The sequence below is a fragment of the Osmerus mordax genome, chromosome 26 (genome assembly GCF_038355195.1).
Source record: "Osmerus mordax isolate fOsmMor3 chromosome 26, fOsmMor3.pri, whole genome shotgun sequence".
NCBI lineage: Eukaryota > Metazoa > Chordata > Actinopteri > Osmeriformes > Osmeridae > Osmerus > Osmerus mordax.
This window is the reverse complement of record NC_090075.1, coordinates 8,564,721-8,579,579: the sequence shown is the minus strand read 5'-3', so window position 1 is coordinate 8,579,579 and position 14,859 is coordinate 8,564,721. Positions and strand designations below refer to the sequence as shown.

The following is a 14,859-nucleotide window of genomic DNA, read 5'->3' as shown; positions in this document are numbered from 1 at the left end:
TTCAAACTGCTGAGAGCGGATCGTAACCCTGTGCTCTCTGGCAAAACGAAAGGCGGTGGTATTTGTTTTTACATTAACAGTTGCTGGTGTGAAGATGTGACAGTGATTCTGCAGCACTGTTCTCCTGATCTGGAATCATTTTTTATTAACTGTAGATCTTTTTACTCGCCACGAGAGTTTGCATCATTCATTCTGGTTGGCGTCTACATGCCTCCGCAGGCTAGCGTTAACGAGGCTCAACGTGTGCTCGCCAGCCAGATACTGAGTGTGGAGCATGAAAATCCGGATTCCTTGGTTATTGTGCTAGGCGACTTTAACAAAGGCAATCTCACTCAAGAACTCCCAAAATATAGACAATTCATCAAATGCCCTACCAGAGAAGGAAACACCCTGGATCACTGCTACTCTACAATCAGCAAAGCATACCATGCGGTCCCCCGAGCAGCACTGGGTCACTCTGACCACGCCATGGTCCACCTGATTCCTGCATACAGGCAGAAGCTAAAGCGCTGTAAGCCTGCTGTGAGGACATCAAAACAGTGGACCAGTGAAGCTATGGAGGATCTGCGGGCGTGCTTGGACTGCACTGACTGGGACATGTTCACGACTGCTACCAATAGTCTGGATGAGCTCACAGAGGCTGTGACATCATACATCAGCTTCTGTGAGGACTGCTGTATACCAACACGCACCAGGGTAAGCTACAACAACGACAAACCCTGGTTTACAGCTAAACTCAGAAGGTTGAGGTCAGAGAAAGAGGCCGCGTTTAGGAGTGGGGACAAAGACAGTTTCAAGGAGTCAAAGAACAGGTTTAGCAAGGCGGTGAGGGAGGCTAAACGACTGTACTCAGAGAGGCTAAAACACCAATTCTCTGCAAACGACTCTGCTTCTGTCTGGAGAGGGCTCAGGCAAATTACCAACTACAAGCCCAGAGCCCCCCACTCCACTAACGACTCCCGCCTGGCCAACGACCTGAATGAGTTCTACTGCAGATTTGAAAGACAATTGGACAGTCTTGAACTACCCCTTCCCACCCAGGAGGCCTCCCACCTCCCCCCCTCTACAGTGACGACTCTCTCCATTCAGGAGGGTGAAGTTAACAGACTTTTCAAGAGGCAGAACCCCCGCAAAGCAGCTGGGCCGGACTCTGTCTCTCCAGCCACCCTCAAGCACTGCGCTGACCAGCTGTCTCCGGTGTTTACCCACATCTTTAACACCTCCCTTGAGACATGCCATGTGCCAGCCTGTCTCAAGTCCTCCACCATCATCCCTGTGCCCAAAAAGCCAAGGCCAACAGGACATAATGACTACAGACCCGTCGCCCTGACCTCTGTGGTAATGAAGTCTTTCGAGCGCCTGGTGCTGGCACACCTTAAATCCATCACTGACCCTCTACTGGACCCCCTGCAGTTTGCCTACAGAGCCAACAGGTCTGTGGACGATGCAGTTAACATGGCCCTCCACTTCACCCTACAGCACCTGGACTCCCCAGCATCCTATGCCAGGATCCTGTTTGTGGACTTCAGCTCTGCCTTCAACACCATCATCCCCGCCCTGCTTCAGGACAAGCTCTCCCAGCTGAACGTGCCTGATTCCACCTGCAGGTGGATCACAGACTTCCTGTCTGACAGGAAGCAGTGCGTTAAGCTGGGAACACAAGTCTCTGACTCCCGGTCCATCAGCACCGGATCACCTCAGGGCTGCGTCCTTTCTCCTCTGCTCTTCTCCCTGTACACCAACAGTTGCACCTCCAGTCATCCGTCCGTCAAACTCCTGAAGTTTGCGGACGACACCACCCTTATTGGGCTCATCTCTGGTGGAGACGAGTCTGATTATAGGTGGGAAGCGGCCAACCTGGTGACCTGGTGCAGCCAGAACAACTTAGAGCTCAATGCTCTTAAGACAGTGGAGATGGTTGTGGACTTCAGGAGGAACACAGCCCCACTCACCCCCATCACCCTGTGTGACTCCCCAGTCAACACTGTGGAGTCCTTCCGCTTCCTGGGCACTATCCTCTCCCAGGACCTCAAGTGGGAACTGAACATCAGCTCCCTCATCAAGAAAGCACAACAGAGGATGTACTTCCTTCGGCAGCTGAAGAAGTTCAACCTGCCAAAGACAATGATGGTGCACTTCTACTCAGCCATCATTGAGTCCATCCTCACCTCCTCCATCACCGTCTGGTACGCTGCTGCCACTGCCAAGGACAAGAGCAGACTGCAGCGTATCATCCGTACTGCTGAGAAGGTGATTGGCTGCAATCTGCCTACCCTCGAGGACCTGCACACCTCGAGGACCCTGAGGCGAGCGAGGAAGATTGTGGCCGACTCCTCCCACCCTGGACACTCCCTGTTTCAGTCACTCCCCTCCGGCAGAAGGCTGCGGTCCATCAGGACCAATACCTCACGCCACAAAAACAGTTTCTTCCCTTCCGCTGTTGGCCTCTTCAACAAGGCCAAGGGACCACACTGACTCAAATGACTTATTGCTTAAAACACACTGCTTTTGCACTGCACCACAACATGGTATCTTGTACATTTGTATTTTTTGTAATATTTGTATTTTTGTATTTTTATATTGTAATTTACGGCAACTTATATTTATCCCACTTAGTACTGCTAGTTTATGTACCCTTAGTATAGTTAGTCCACATATTTAAATTTTAGGTATATGTTTATTGTATGCACCTTCCTGCCAAAGCAAATTCCTTGTCTGTGCAAACTTTCATGGCGAATAAATCCCTTTCTGATTCTGATTCTGATTCTGATTCGGTCCGCAAAAGTCCAACAAAGCTCACCCACCCGCTCTTTTGTTCAATACTTTCAGTAACATCCAGGGCATTTTCAAAGAATGCGCCAACAGGATTCGGTCCGCAAAAGTCCAACAAAGCTCACCCACCCGCTCTTTTGTTCAATACTTTCAGTAACATCCAGGGCATTTTCAAAGAATGCGCCAACAGGATTCGGTCCGCAAAAGTCCAACAAAGCTCACCCACCCGCTCTTTTGTTCAATACTTTCAATAACATCCAGGGCATTTTGAAAGAATGCGCCAACAGGATTCGGTCCGCAAAAGTCCAACAAAGCTCACCCACCCGCTCTTTTGTTCAATACTTTCAGTAACATCCAGGGCATTTTGAAAGAATGCGCCAACACGCTCGATCCTAAATTGGTCCTCAACATACGCTTGAATCCAAGAATGGGACACTGTCCATGGCTCGGCTGTGCCCCTACACCAGGCTGAATTCCCTCTGCTTTGTCAGCTATCCTTTCGCAGAGGCAATATCGTAGTCTATGAAGTCTAGCTGAGACGTGATTATTGCTGGTTGAAAACTTAACCCAATACCCCGTCAGGATTGGCTTGAAATATAGTCAGCCTTGACAATTTTTGATGGCCTCCACGGAGGCTGGCGTCAGTGTGAAAGACAATGGCTACGTGTTTTGGCAATGAGCCCCGATGCTTCAGATGCTGTACCGCCCGGCGCTCTCTGGCACAGAGGTAGGTTTGGTGGTTCTGCACTTGAGGCCTGTGGATCCCTACAGTTCCCCAGCACGCGCGGCCTCAGCAGGCACCGTTGCAGCATATTACCCACAATGCCTTGCTCTCGCATTAGCGTCAAGGCTTCAGGATTCGGTCCGCAAAAGTCCAACAAAGCTCACCCACCCGCTCTTTTGTTCAATACTTTCAGTAACATCCAGGGCATTTTCAAAGAATGCGCCAACAGGATTCGGTCCGCAAAAGTCCAACAAAGCTCACCCACCCGCTCTTTTGTTCAATACTTTCAATAACATCCAGGGCATTTTGAAAGAATGCGCTAACAGGATTCGGTCCGCAAAAGTCCAACAAAGCTCACCCACCCGCTCTTTTGTTCAATACTTTCAGTAACATCCAGGGCATTTTGAAAGAATGCGCCAACACGCTCGATCCTAAATTGGTCCTCAACATACGCTTGAATCCAAGAATGGGACACCGTCCATGGCTCGGCTGTGCCCCTACACCAGGCTGAATTCCCTCTGCTTTGTCAGCTATCCTTTCGCAGAGGCAATATCGTAGTCTATGAAGTCTAGCTGAGACGTGATTATTGCTGGTTGAAAACTTAACCCAATACCCCGTCAGGATTGGCTTGAAATATAGTCAGCCTTGACAATTTTTGATGGCCTCCACGGAGGCTGGCGTCAGTGTTAAAGACAATGGTTACATGTTTTGGCAATGAGCCCCGATGCTTCAGCCGCTGTGCTGCCCGGCGCTCTCTGGCCCAGAGGTAGGTTTGGTGGTTCCGCGCTTGAGGCCTGTTGATCCCTACAGTTCCCCAGCACGCGTGGCCTCAGCAGGCACCGTTGCAGCATATTACCCACAATGCCTTGCTCTCGCATTAGCGTCAAGGCTTCAGGATTCGGACCGCAAAAGTCCAACAAAGCTCACCCACCCGCTCTTTTGTTCAATACTTTCAGTAACATCCAGGGCATTTTGAAAGAATGCGCCAACACGCTCGATCCTAAATTGGTCCTCAACATACGCTTGAATCCAAGAATGGGACACCGTCCATGGCTCGGCTGTGCCCCTACACCAGGATGAATTCCCTCTGCTTTGTCAGCTATCCTTTCGCAGAGGCAATATCGTAGTCTATGAAGTCTAGCTGAGACGTGATTATTGCTGGTTGAAAACTTAACCCAATACCCCGTCAGGATTGGCTTGAAATATAGTCAGCCTTGACAATTTTTGATGGCCTCCACGGAGGCTGGCGTCAGTGTTAAAGACAATGGTTACATGTTTTGGCAATGAGCCCCGATGCTTCAGCCGCTGTGCTGCCCGGCGCTCTCTGGCCCAGAGGTAGGTTTGGTGGTTCCGCGCTTGAGGCCTGTTGATCCCTACAGTTCCCCAGCACGCGTGGCCTCAGCAGGCACCGTTGCAGCATATTACCCACAATGCCTTGCTCTCGCATTAGCGTCAAGGCTTCAGGATTCGGACCGCAAAAGTCCAACAAAGCTCACCCACCCGCTCTTTTGTTCAATACTTTCAGTAACATCCAGGGCATTTTCAAAGAATGCGCCAACAGGATTCGGTCCGCAAAAGTCCAACAAAGCTCACCCACCCGCTCTTTTGTTCAATACTTTCAGTAACATCCAGGGCATTTTGAAAGAATGCGCCAACAGGATTCGGTCCGCAAAAGTCCAACAAAGCTCACCCACCCGCTCTTCTGTTCAATACTTTCAGTAACATCAAGGGCATTTTGAAAGAATGCGCCAACACGCTCGATCCTAAATTGGTCCTCAACATACGCTTGAATCCAAGAATGGGACACCGTCCATGGCTCGGCTGTGCCCCTACACCAGGCTGAATTCCCTCTGCTTTGTCAGTTATCCTTTCGCAGAGGCAATATCGTAGTCTATGAAGTCTAGCTGAGACGTGATTATTGATGGTTGAAAACTTAACCCAATACCCCGTCAGGATTGGCTTGAAATATAGTCAGCCTTGACAATTTTTGATGGCTTCCACGGAGGCTGGCGTCAGTGTTAAAGACAATGGTTACATGTTTTGGCAATGAACCCCGATGCTTCAGCCGCTGTGCCGCCCGGCGCTCTCTGGCACAGAGGTAGGTTTGGTGGTTCCGCGCTTGAGGCCTGTGGATCCCTACAGTTCCCCAGCACACGTGGCCTCAGCAGGCACCGTTGCAGCATGTTACCCACAATGCCTTGCTTTGGCATTAGCGTCAAGGCTTCAGGATTCGGTCCGCAAAAGTCCAACAAAGCTCACCCACCCGCTCTTTTGTTCAATACTTTCAGTAACATCCAGGGCATTTTCAAAGAATGCGCCAACAGGATTCGGTCCGCAAAAGTCCAACAAAGCTCACCCACCCGCTCTTTTGTTCAATACTTTCAGTAACATCCAGGGCATTTTCAAAGAATGCGCCAACAGGATTCGGTCCGCAAAAGTCCAACAAAGCTCACCCACCCGCTCTTTTGTTCAATACTTTCAGTAACATCCAGGGCATTTTCAAAGAATGCGCCAACAGGATTCGGTCAGCAAAAGTCCAACAAAGCTCACCCACCCGCTCTTCTGTTCAATACTTTCAGTAACATCCAGGGCATTTTGAAAGAATGCGCCAACACGCTCGATCCTAAATTGGTCCTCAACATACGCTTGAATCCAAGAATAGGACACCGTCCATGGCTCGGCTGTGCCCCTACACCAGGCTGAATTCCCTCTGCTTTGTCGGCTATCCTTTCGCAGAGGCAATATCGTAGTCTATGAAGTCTAGCTGAGACGTGATTATTGCTGGTTGAAAACTTAACCCAATACCCCGTCAGGATTGGCTTGAAATATAGTCAGCCTTGACAATTTTTGATGGCTTCCACGGAGGCTGGCGTCAGTGTTAAAGACAATGGTTACATGTTTTGGCAATGAACACCGATGCTTCAGCCGCTGTGCCGCCCGGCGCTCTCTGGCACAGAGGTAGGTTTGGTGGTTCCGCGCTTGAGGCCTGTGGATCCCTACAGTTCCCCAGCACACGTGGCCTCAGCAGGCACCGTTGCAGCATATTACCCACAATGCCTTGCTTTCGCATTAACGTCAAGGCTTCAGGATTCGGTCCGCAAAAGTCCAACAAAGCTCACCCACCCGCTCTTTTGTTCAATACTTTCAGTAACATCCAGGGCATTTTCAAAGAATGCGCCAACAGGATTCGGTCCGCAAAAGTCCAACAAAGCTCACCCACCCGCTCTTTTGTTCAATACTTTCAGTAACATCCAGGGCATTTTGAAAGAATGCGCCAACAGGATTCGGTCCGCAAAAGTCCAACAAAGCTCACCCACCCGCTCTTTTGTTCAATACTTTCAGTAACATCCAGGGCATTTTGAAAGAATGCACCAACACGCTCGATCCTAAATTGGTCCTCAACATACGCTTGAATCCAAGAATGGGACACCGTCCATGGCTCGGCTGTGCCCCTACACCAGGATGAATTCCCTCTGCTTTGTCAGCTATCCTTTCGCAGAGGCAATATCGTAGTCTATGAAGTCTAGCTGAGACGTGATTATTGCTGGTTGAAAACTTAACCCAATACCCCGTCAGGATTGGCTTGAAATATAGTCAGCCTTGACAATTTTTGATGGCCTCCACGGAGGCTGGCGTCAGTGTGAAAGACAATGGTTACGTGTTTTGGCAATGAGCCCCGATGCTTCAGCTGCTGTACCGCCCGGCGCTCTCTGGCACAGAGGTAGGTTTGGTGGTTCTGCGCTTGAGGCCTGTGGATCCCTACAGTTCCCCAGCACGCGCGGCCTCAGCAGGCACCGTTGCAACATATTACCCACAATGCCTTGCTCTCGCATTAGCATCAAGGCTTCAGGATTCGGTCCGCAAAAGTCCAACAAAGCTCACCCACCCGCTCTTCTGTTCAATACTTTCAGTAACATCCAGGGCATTTTGAAAGAATGCGCCAACACGCTCGATCCTAAATTGGTCCTCAACATACGCTTGAATCCAAGAATGGGACACCGTCCATGGCTCGGCTGTGCCACTACACCAGGCTGAATTCCCTCTGCTTTGTCAGCTATCCTTTCGCAGAGGCAATATCGTAGTCTATGAAGTCTAGCTGAGACGTGATTATTGCTGGTTGAAAACTTAACCCAATACCCCGTCAGGATTGACTTGAAATATAGTCAGCCTTGACAATTTTTGATGGCTTCCACGGAGGCTGGCGTCAGTGTTAAAGACAATGGTTACATGTTTTGGCAATGAACCCCGATGCTTCAGCCGCTGTGCGGCCCGGCGCTCTCTGGCACAGAGGTAGGTTTGGTGGTTCCGCGCTTGAGGCCTGTGGATCCCTACAGTTCCCCAGCACACGTGGCCTCAGCAGGCACCGTTGCAGCATATTACCCACAATGCCTTGCTTTCGCATTAGCGTCAAGGCTTCAGGATTCGGTCCGCAAAAGTCCAACAAAGCTCACCCACCCGCTCTTTTGTTCAATACTTTCAGTAACATCCAGGGCATTTTCAAAGAATGCGCCAACAGGATTCGGTCCGCAAAAGTCCAACAAAGCTCACCCACCCGCTCTTTTGTTCAATACTTTCAATAACATCCAGGGCATTTTGAAAGAATGCGCTAACAGGATTCGGTCCGCAAAAGTCCAACAAAGCTCACCCACCCGCTCTTTTGTTCAATACTTTCAGTAACATCCAGGGCATTTTCAAAGAATGCGCCAACAGGATTCGGTCCGCAAAAGTCCAACAAAGCTCACCCACCCGCTCTTTTGTTCAATACTTTCAGTAACATCCAGGGCATTTTCAAAGAATGCGCCAACAGGATTCGGTCCGCAAAAGTCCAACAAAGCTCACCCACCCGCTCTTTTGTTCAATACTTTCAGTAACATCCAGGGCATTTTCAAAGAATGCGCCAACAGGATTCGGTCCGCAAAAGTCCAACAAAGCTCACCCACCCGCTCTTTTGTTCAATACTTTCAGTAACATCCAGGGCATTTTGAAAGAATGCGCCAACACGCTCGATCCTAAATTGGTCCTCAACATACGCTTGAATCCAAGAATGGGACACCGTCCATGGCTCGGCTGTGCCCCTACACCAGGCTGAATTCCCTCTGCTTTGTCAGCTATCCTTTCGCAGAGGCAATATCGTAGTCTATGAAGTCTAGCTGAGACGTGATTATTGCTGGTTGAAAACTTAACCCAATACCCCGTCAGGATTGGCTTGAAATATAGTCAGCCTTGACAATTTTTGATGGCCTCCACGGAGGCTGGCGTCAGTGTGAAAGACAATGGTTACGTGTTTTGGCAATGAGCCCCGATGCTTCAGCTGCTGTACCGCCCGGCGCTCTCTGGCACAGAGGTAGGTTTGGTGGTTCTGCGCTTGAGGCCTGTGGATCCCTACAGTTCCCCAGCACGCGCGGCCTCAGCAGGCACCGTTGCAACATATTACCCACAATGCCTTGCTCTCGCATTAGCGTCAAGGCTTCATCCAAGATGGCGCCGATGATGGCTGCCTCGGTCGTTAGGTGCGCTCTTTTTTGTCTTGTTTTGTCTGTTAATTCAGTGTTCTGCCAAGATTTCCGGGGTTCTCTAACTAGAGAAGTACTTCTAAACATCAGGACTACAACTCCTGTGGATTTATTTCCCACTTTTCTGCTTCCAGCGGCGGAATTAGTGGGAATTATAGTCAAAGCCACCCTCGGCTTTGTCCTAGCAGCGAAGCGCCGTAGGAGAGGCAAACGAGCCGGTGCTCTGGTGCGACTCCGTCGGCGTGGGGCACGCACAGCGTTACCGGGGATATTTCTCTCCAACGTGCGTTCACTGAGCAACAAACTGGATGAACTTCAGCTACTGGTGTGGAAAAACAGAGACTTTCATTCATCTTCCGTTTTGTGCTTTACGGAGACATGGCTGAGTGAACTGATCCCAGACTCTGCGCTACAGCTAGCAGGTTTCAAACTGCTGAGAGCGGATCGTAACCCTGTGCTCTCTGGCAAAACGAAAGGCGGTGGTATTTGTTTTTACATTAACAGTTGCTGGTGTGAAGATGTGACAGTGATTCTGCAGCACTGTTCTCCTGATCTGGAATCATTTTTTATTAACTGTAGATCTTTTTACTCGCCACGAGAGTTTGCATCATTCATTCTGGTTGGCGTCTACATGCCTCCGCAGGCTAGCGTTAACGAGGCTCAACGTGTGCTCGCCAGCCAGATACTGAGTGTGGAGCATGAAAATCCGGATTCCTTGGTTATTGTGCTAGGCGACTTTAACAAAGGCAATCTCACTCAAGAACTCCCAAAATATAGACAATTCATCAAATGCCCTACCAGAGAAGGAAACACCCTGGATCACTGCTACTCTACAATCAGCAAAGCATACCATGCGGTCCCCCGAGCAGCACTGGGTCACTCTGACCACGCCATGGTCCACCTGATTCCTGCATACAGGCAGAAGCTAAAGCGCTGTAAGCCTGCTGTGAGGACATCAAAACAGTGGACCAGTGAAGCTATGGAGGATCTGCGGGCGTGCTTGGACTGCACTGACTGGGACATGTTCACGACTGCTACCAATAGTCTGGATGAGCTCACAGAGGCTGTGACATCATACATCAGCTTCTGTGAGGACTGCTGTATACCAACACGCACCAGGGTAAGCTACAACAACGACAAACCCTGGTTTACAGCTAAACTCAGAAGGTTGAGGTCAGAGAAAGAGGCCGCGTTTAGGAGTGGGGACAAAGACAGTTTCAAGGAGTCAAAGAACAGGTTTAGCAAGGCGGTGAGGGAGGCTAAACGACTGTACTCAGAGAGGCTAAAACACCAATTCTCTGCAAACGACTCTGCTTCTGTCTGGAGAGGGCTCAGGCAAATTACCAACTACAAGCCCAGAGCCCCCCACTCCACTAACGACTCCCGCCTGGCCAACGACCTGAATGAGTTCTACTGCAGATTTGAAAGACAATTGGACAGTCTTGAACTACCCCTTCCCACCCAGGAGGCCTCCCACCTCCCCCCCTCTACAGTGACGACTCTCTCCATTCAGGAGGGTGAAGTTAACAGACTTTTCAAGAGGCAGAACCCCCGCAAAGCAGCTGGGCCGGACTCTGTCTCTCCAGCCACCCTCAAGCACTGCGCTGACCAGCTGTCTCCGGTGTTTACCCACATCTTTAACACCTCCCTTGAGACATGCCATGTGCCAGCCTGTCTCAAGTCCTCCACCATCATCCCTGTGCCCAAAAAGCCAAGGCCAACAGGACATAATGACTACAGACCCGTCGCCCTGACCTCTGTGGTAATGAAGTCTTTCGAGCGCCTGGTGCTGGCACACCTTAAATCCATCACTGACCCTCTACTGGACCCCCTGCAGTTTGCCTACAGAGCCAACAGGTCTGTGGACGATGCAGTTAACATGGCCCTCCACTTCACCCTACAGCACCTGGACTCCCCAGCATCCTATGCCAGGATCCTGTTTGTGGACTTCAGCTCTGCCTTCAACACCATCATCCCCGCCCTGCTTCAGGACAAGCTCTCCCAGCTGAACGTGCCTGATTCCACCTGCAGGTGGATCACAGACTTCCTGTCTGACAGGAAGCAGTGCGTTAAGCTGGGAACACAAGTCTCTGACTCCCGGTCCATCAGCACCGGATCACCTCAGGGCTGCGTCCTTTCTCCTCTGCTCTTCTCCCTGTACACCAACAGTTGCACCTCCAGTCATCCGTCCGTCAAACTCCTGAAGTTTGCGGACGACACCACCCTTATTGGGCTCATCTCTGGTGGAGACGAGTCTGATTATAGGTGGGAAGCGGCCAACCTGGTGACCTGGTGCAGCCAGAACAACTTAGAGCTCAATGCTCTTAAGACAGTGGAGATGGTTGTGGACTTCAGGAGGAACACAGCCCCACTCACCCCCATCACCCTGTGTGACTCCCCAGTCAACACTGTGGAGTCCTTCCGCTTCCTGGGCACTATCCTCTCCCAGGACCTCAAGTGGGAACTGAACATCAGCTCCCTCATCAAGAAAGCACAACAGAGGATGTACTTCCTTCGGCAGCTGAAGAAGTTCAACCTGCCAAAGACAATGATGGTGCACTTCTACTCAGCCATCATTGAGTCCATCCTCACCTCCTCCATCACCGTCTGGTACGCTGCTGCCACTGCCAAGGACAAGAGCAGACTGCAGCGTATCATCCGTACTGCTGAGAAGGTGATTGGCTGCAATCTGCCTACCCTCGAGGACCTGCACACCTCGAGGACCCTGAGGCGAGCGAGGAAGATTGTGGCCGACTCCTCCCACCCTGGACACTCCCTGTTTCAGTCACTCCCCTCCGGCAGAAGGCTGCGGTCCATCAGGACCAATACCTCACGCCACAAAAACAGTTTCTTCCCTTCCGCTGTTGGCCTCTTCAACAAGGCCAAGGGACCACACTGACTCAAATGACTTATTGCTTAAAACACACTGCTTTTGCACTGCACCACAACATGGTATCTTGTACATTTGTATTTTTTGTAATATTTGTATTTTTGTATTTTTATATTGTAATTTACGGCAACTTATATTTATCCCACTTAGTACTGCTAGTTTATGTACCCTTAGTATAGTTAGTCCACATATTTAAATTTTAGGTATATGTTTATTGTATGCACCTTCCTGCCAAAGCAAATTCCTTGTCTGTGCAAACTTTCATGGCGAATAAATCCCTTTCTGATTCTGATTCTGATTCTGATTCGGTCCGCAAAAGTCCAACAAAGCTCACCCACCCGCTCTTTTGTTCAATACTTTCAGTAACATCCAGGGCATTTTCAAAGAATGCGCCAACAGGATTCGGTCCGCAAAAGTCCAACAAAGCTCACCCACCCGCTCTTTTGTTCAATACTTTCAGTAACATCCAGGGCATTTTCAAAGAATGCGCCAACAGGATTCGGTCCGCAAAAGTCCAACAAAGCTCACCCACCCGCTCTTTTGTTCAATACTTTCAATAACATCCAGGGCATTTTGAAAGAATGCGCCAACAGGATTCGGTCCGCAAAAGTCCAACAAAGCTCACCCACCCGCTCTTTTGTTCAATACTTTCAGTAACATCCAGGGCATTTTGAAAGAATGCGCCAACACGCTCGATCCTAAATTGGTCCTCAACATACGCTTGAATCCAAGAATGGGACACTGTCCATGGCTCGGCTGTGCCCCTACACCAGGCTGAATTCCCTCTGCTTTGTCAGCTATCCTTTCGCAGAGGCAATATCGTAGTCTATGAAGTCTAGCTGAGACGTGATTATTGCTGGTTGAAAACTTAACCCAATACCCCGTCAGGATTGGCTTGAAATATAGTCAGCCTTGACAATTTTTGATGGCCTCCACGGAGGCTGGCGTCAGTGTGAAAGACAATGGCTACGTGTTTTGGCAATGAGCCCCGATGCTTCAGATGCTGTACCGCCCGGCGCTCTCTGGCACAGAGGTAGGTTTGGTGGTTCTGCACTTGAGGCCTGTGGATCCCTACAGTTCCCCAGCACGCGCGGCCTCAGCAGGCACCGTTGCAGCATATTACCCACAATGCCTTGCTCTCGCATTAGCGTCAAGGCTTCAGGATTCGGTCCGCAAAAGTCCAACAAAGCTCACCCACCCGCTCTTTTGTTCAATACTTTCAGTAACATCCAGGGCATTTTCAAAGAATGCGCCAACAGGATTCGGTCCGCAAAAGTCCAACAAAGCTCACCCACCCGCTCTTTTGTTCAATACTTTCAGTAACATCCAGGGCATTTTGAAAGAATGCGCCAACAGGATTCGGTCCGCAAAAGTCCAACAAAGCTCACCCACCCGCTCTTTTGTTCAATACTTTCAGTAACATCCAGGGCATTTTCAAAGGATGCGCCAACAGGATTCGGTCCGCAAAAGTCCAACAAAGCTCACCCACCCGCTCTTTTGTTCAATACTTTCAGTAACATCCAGGGCATTTTCAAAGAATGCGCCAACAGGATTCGGTCCGCAAAAGTCCAACAAAGCTCACCCACCCGCTCTTTTGTTCAATACTTTCAGTAACATCCAGGGCATTTTCAAAGAATGCGCCAACAGGATTCGGTCCGCAAAAGTCCAACAAAGCTCACCCACCCGCTCTTTTGTTCAATACTTTCAGTAACATCCAGGGCATTTTCAAAGGATGCGCCAACAGGATTCGGTCCGCAAAAGTCCAACAAAGCTCACCCACCCGCTCTTTTGTTCAATACTTTCAGTAACATCCAGGGCATTTTGAAAGAATGCGCCAACACGCTCGATCCTAAATTGGTCCTCAACATACGCTTCAATCCAAGAATGGGACACCGTCCATGGCTCGGCTGTGCCCCTACACCAGGCTGAATTCCCTCTGCTTTGTCAGCTATCCTTTCGCAGAGGCAATATCTTAGTCTATGAAGTCTAGCTGAGACGTGATTATTGCTGGTTGAAAACTTAACCCAATTCCCCGTCAGGATTGGCTTGAAATATAGTCAGCCTTGACAATTTTTGATGGCCTCCACGGAGGCTGGCGTCAGTGTTAAAGACAATGGTTACATGTTTTGGCAATGAGCCCCGATGCTTCAGCCGCTGTGCCGCCCGGCGCTCTCTGGCACAGAGGTAGGTTTGGTGGTTCCGCGCTTGAGGCCTGTGGATCCCTACAGTTCCCCAGCACGCGTGGCCTCAGCAGGCACCGTTGCAGCATATTACCCACAATGCCTTGCTCTCGCATTAGCGTCAAGGCTTCAGGATTCGGACCGCAAAAGTCCAACAAAGCTCACCCACCCGCTCTTTTGTTCAATACTTTCAGTAACATCCAGGGCATTTTGAAAGAATGCGCCAACAGGATTCGGTCCGCAAAAGTCCAACAAAGCTCACCCACCCGCTCTTTTGTTCAATACTTTCAGTAACATCCAGGGCATTTTGAAAGAATGCGCCAACACGCTCGATCCTAAATTGGTCCTCAACATACGCTTGAATCCAAGAATGGGACACCGTCCATGGCTCGGCTGTGCCCCTACACCAGCCTGAATTCCCTCTGCTTTGTCAGCTATCTTTTCGCAGAGGCAATTTCGTAGTCTATGAAGTCTAGCTGAGACGTGATTATTGCTGGTTGAAAACTTAACCCAATACCCCGTCAGGATTGGCTTGAAATATAGTCAGTCTTGACAATTTTTTATGGCCTCCACGGAGGCTGGCGTCAGTGTGAAAAACAATGGTTACGTGTTATGGCAATGAGCCCCGATGCTTCAGCCGCTGTGCCGCCCGGCGCTCTCTGGCACAGAGGTAGGTTTGGTGGCTCCGCGCTTGAGGCCTGTGGATCCCTACAGTTCCCCAGCACGCGCAAGACCAAAAACAGCTGTATTTGCAATCAGCTGTGTTTGAAATGATTAGGC

At 50.1% G+C, this 14,859-nt stretch overlaps 11 non-coding genes across 11 annotated transcripts; all 11 read left to right on the top strand.

The window, feature by feature from the left end:
* Positions 1–3,265: 3,265 nt before the first annotated feature.
* On the top strand, positions 3,266–3,407 carry LOC136936393 (U4 spliceosomal RNA). Its single transcript, XR_010875067.1, has one exon. It is a non-coding gene; the product is annotated as a U4 spliceosomal RNA (small nuclear RNA).
* A 621-nt stretch (positions 3,408–4,028) lies between these two features.
* On the top strand, positions 4,029–4,170 carry LOC136936392 (U4 spliceosomal RNA). Its single transcript, XR_010875066.1, has one exon. It is a non-coding gene; the product is annotated as a U4 spliceosomal RNA (small nuclear RNA).
* Positions 4,171–4,597: 427 nt separating this feature from the next.
* LOC136936391 (U4 spliceosomal RNA) lies at positions 4,598–4,739 on the top strand. The gene has a single exon (XR_010875065.1). It is a non-coding gene; the product is annotated as a U4 spliceosomal RNA (small nuclear RNA).
* Positions 4,740–5,360: 621 nt separating this feature from the next.
* LOC136936476 (U4 spliceosomal RNA) lies at positions 5,361–5,502 on the top strand. The gene has a single exon (XR_010875141.1). It is a non-coding gene; the product is annotated as a U4 spliceosomal RNA (small nuclear RNA).
* A 718-nt stretch (positions 5,503–6,220) lies between these two features.
* LOC136936450 (U4 spliceosomal RNA) lies at positions 6,221–6,362 on the top strand. The gene has a single exon (XR_010875118.1). It is a non-coding gene; the product is annotated as a U4 spliceosomal RNA (small nuclear RNA).
* A 621-nt stretch (positions 6,363–6,983) lies between these two features.
* On the top strand, positions 6,984–7,125 carry LOC136936390 (U4 spliceosomal RNA). The gene has a single exon (XR_010875064.1). It is a non-coding gene; the product is annotated as a U4 spliceosomal RNA (small nuclear RNA).
* Positions 7,126–7,552: 427 nt separating this feature from the next.
* LOC136936432 (U4 spliceosomal RNA) lies at positions 7,553–7,694 on the top strand. The gene has a single exon (XR_010875101.1). It is a non-coding gene; the product is annotated as a U4 spliceosomal RNA (small nuclear RNA).
* Positions 7,695–8,606: 912 nt separating this feature from the next.
* Positions 8,607–8,748, top strand: LOC136936389 (U4 spliceosomal RNA). Its single transcript, XR_010875063.1, has one exon. It is a non-coding gene; the product is annotated as a U4 spliceosomal RNA (small nuclear RNA).
* A 3,950-nt stretch (positions 8,749–12,698) lies between these two features.
* LOC136936388 (U4 spliceosomal RNA) lies at positions 12,699–12,840 on the top strand. Its single transcript, XR_010875062.1, has one exon. It is a non-coding gene; the product is annotated as a U4 spliceosomal RNA (small nuclear RNA).
* A 1,009-nt stretch (positions 12,841–13,849) lies between these two features.
* On the top strand, positions 13,850–13,991 carry LOC136936449 (U4 spliceosomal RNA). Its single transcript, XR_010875117.1, has one exon. It is a non-coding gene; the product is annotated as a U4 spliceosomal RNA (small nuclear RNA).
* A 524-nt stretch (positions 13,992–14,515) lies between these two features.
* LOC136936469 (U4 spliceosomal RNA) lies at positions 14,516–14,657 on the top strand. The gene has a single exon (XR_010875135.1). It is a non-coding gene; the product is annotated as a U4 spliceosomal RNA (small nuclear RNA).
* Positions 14,658–14,859: the final 202 nt, after the last annotated feature.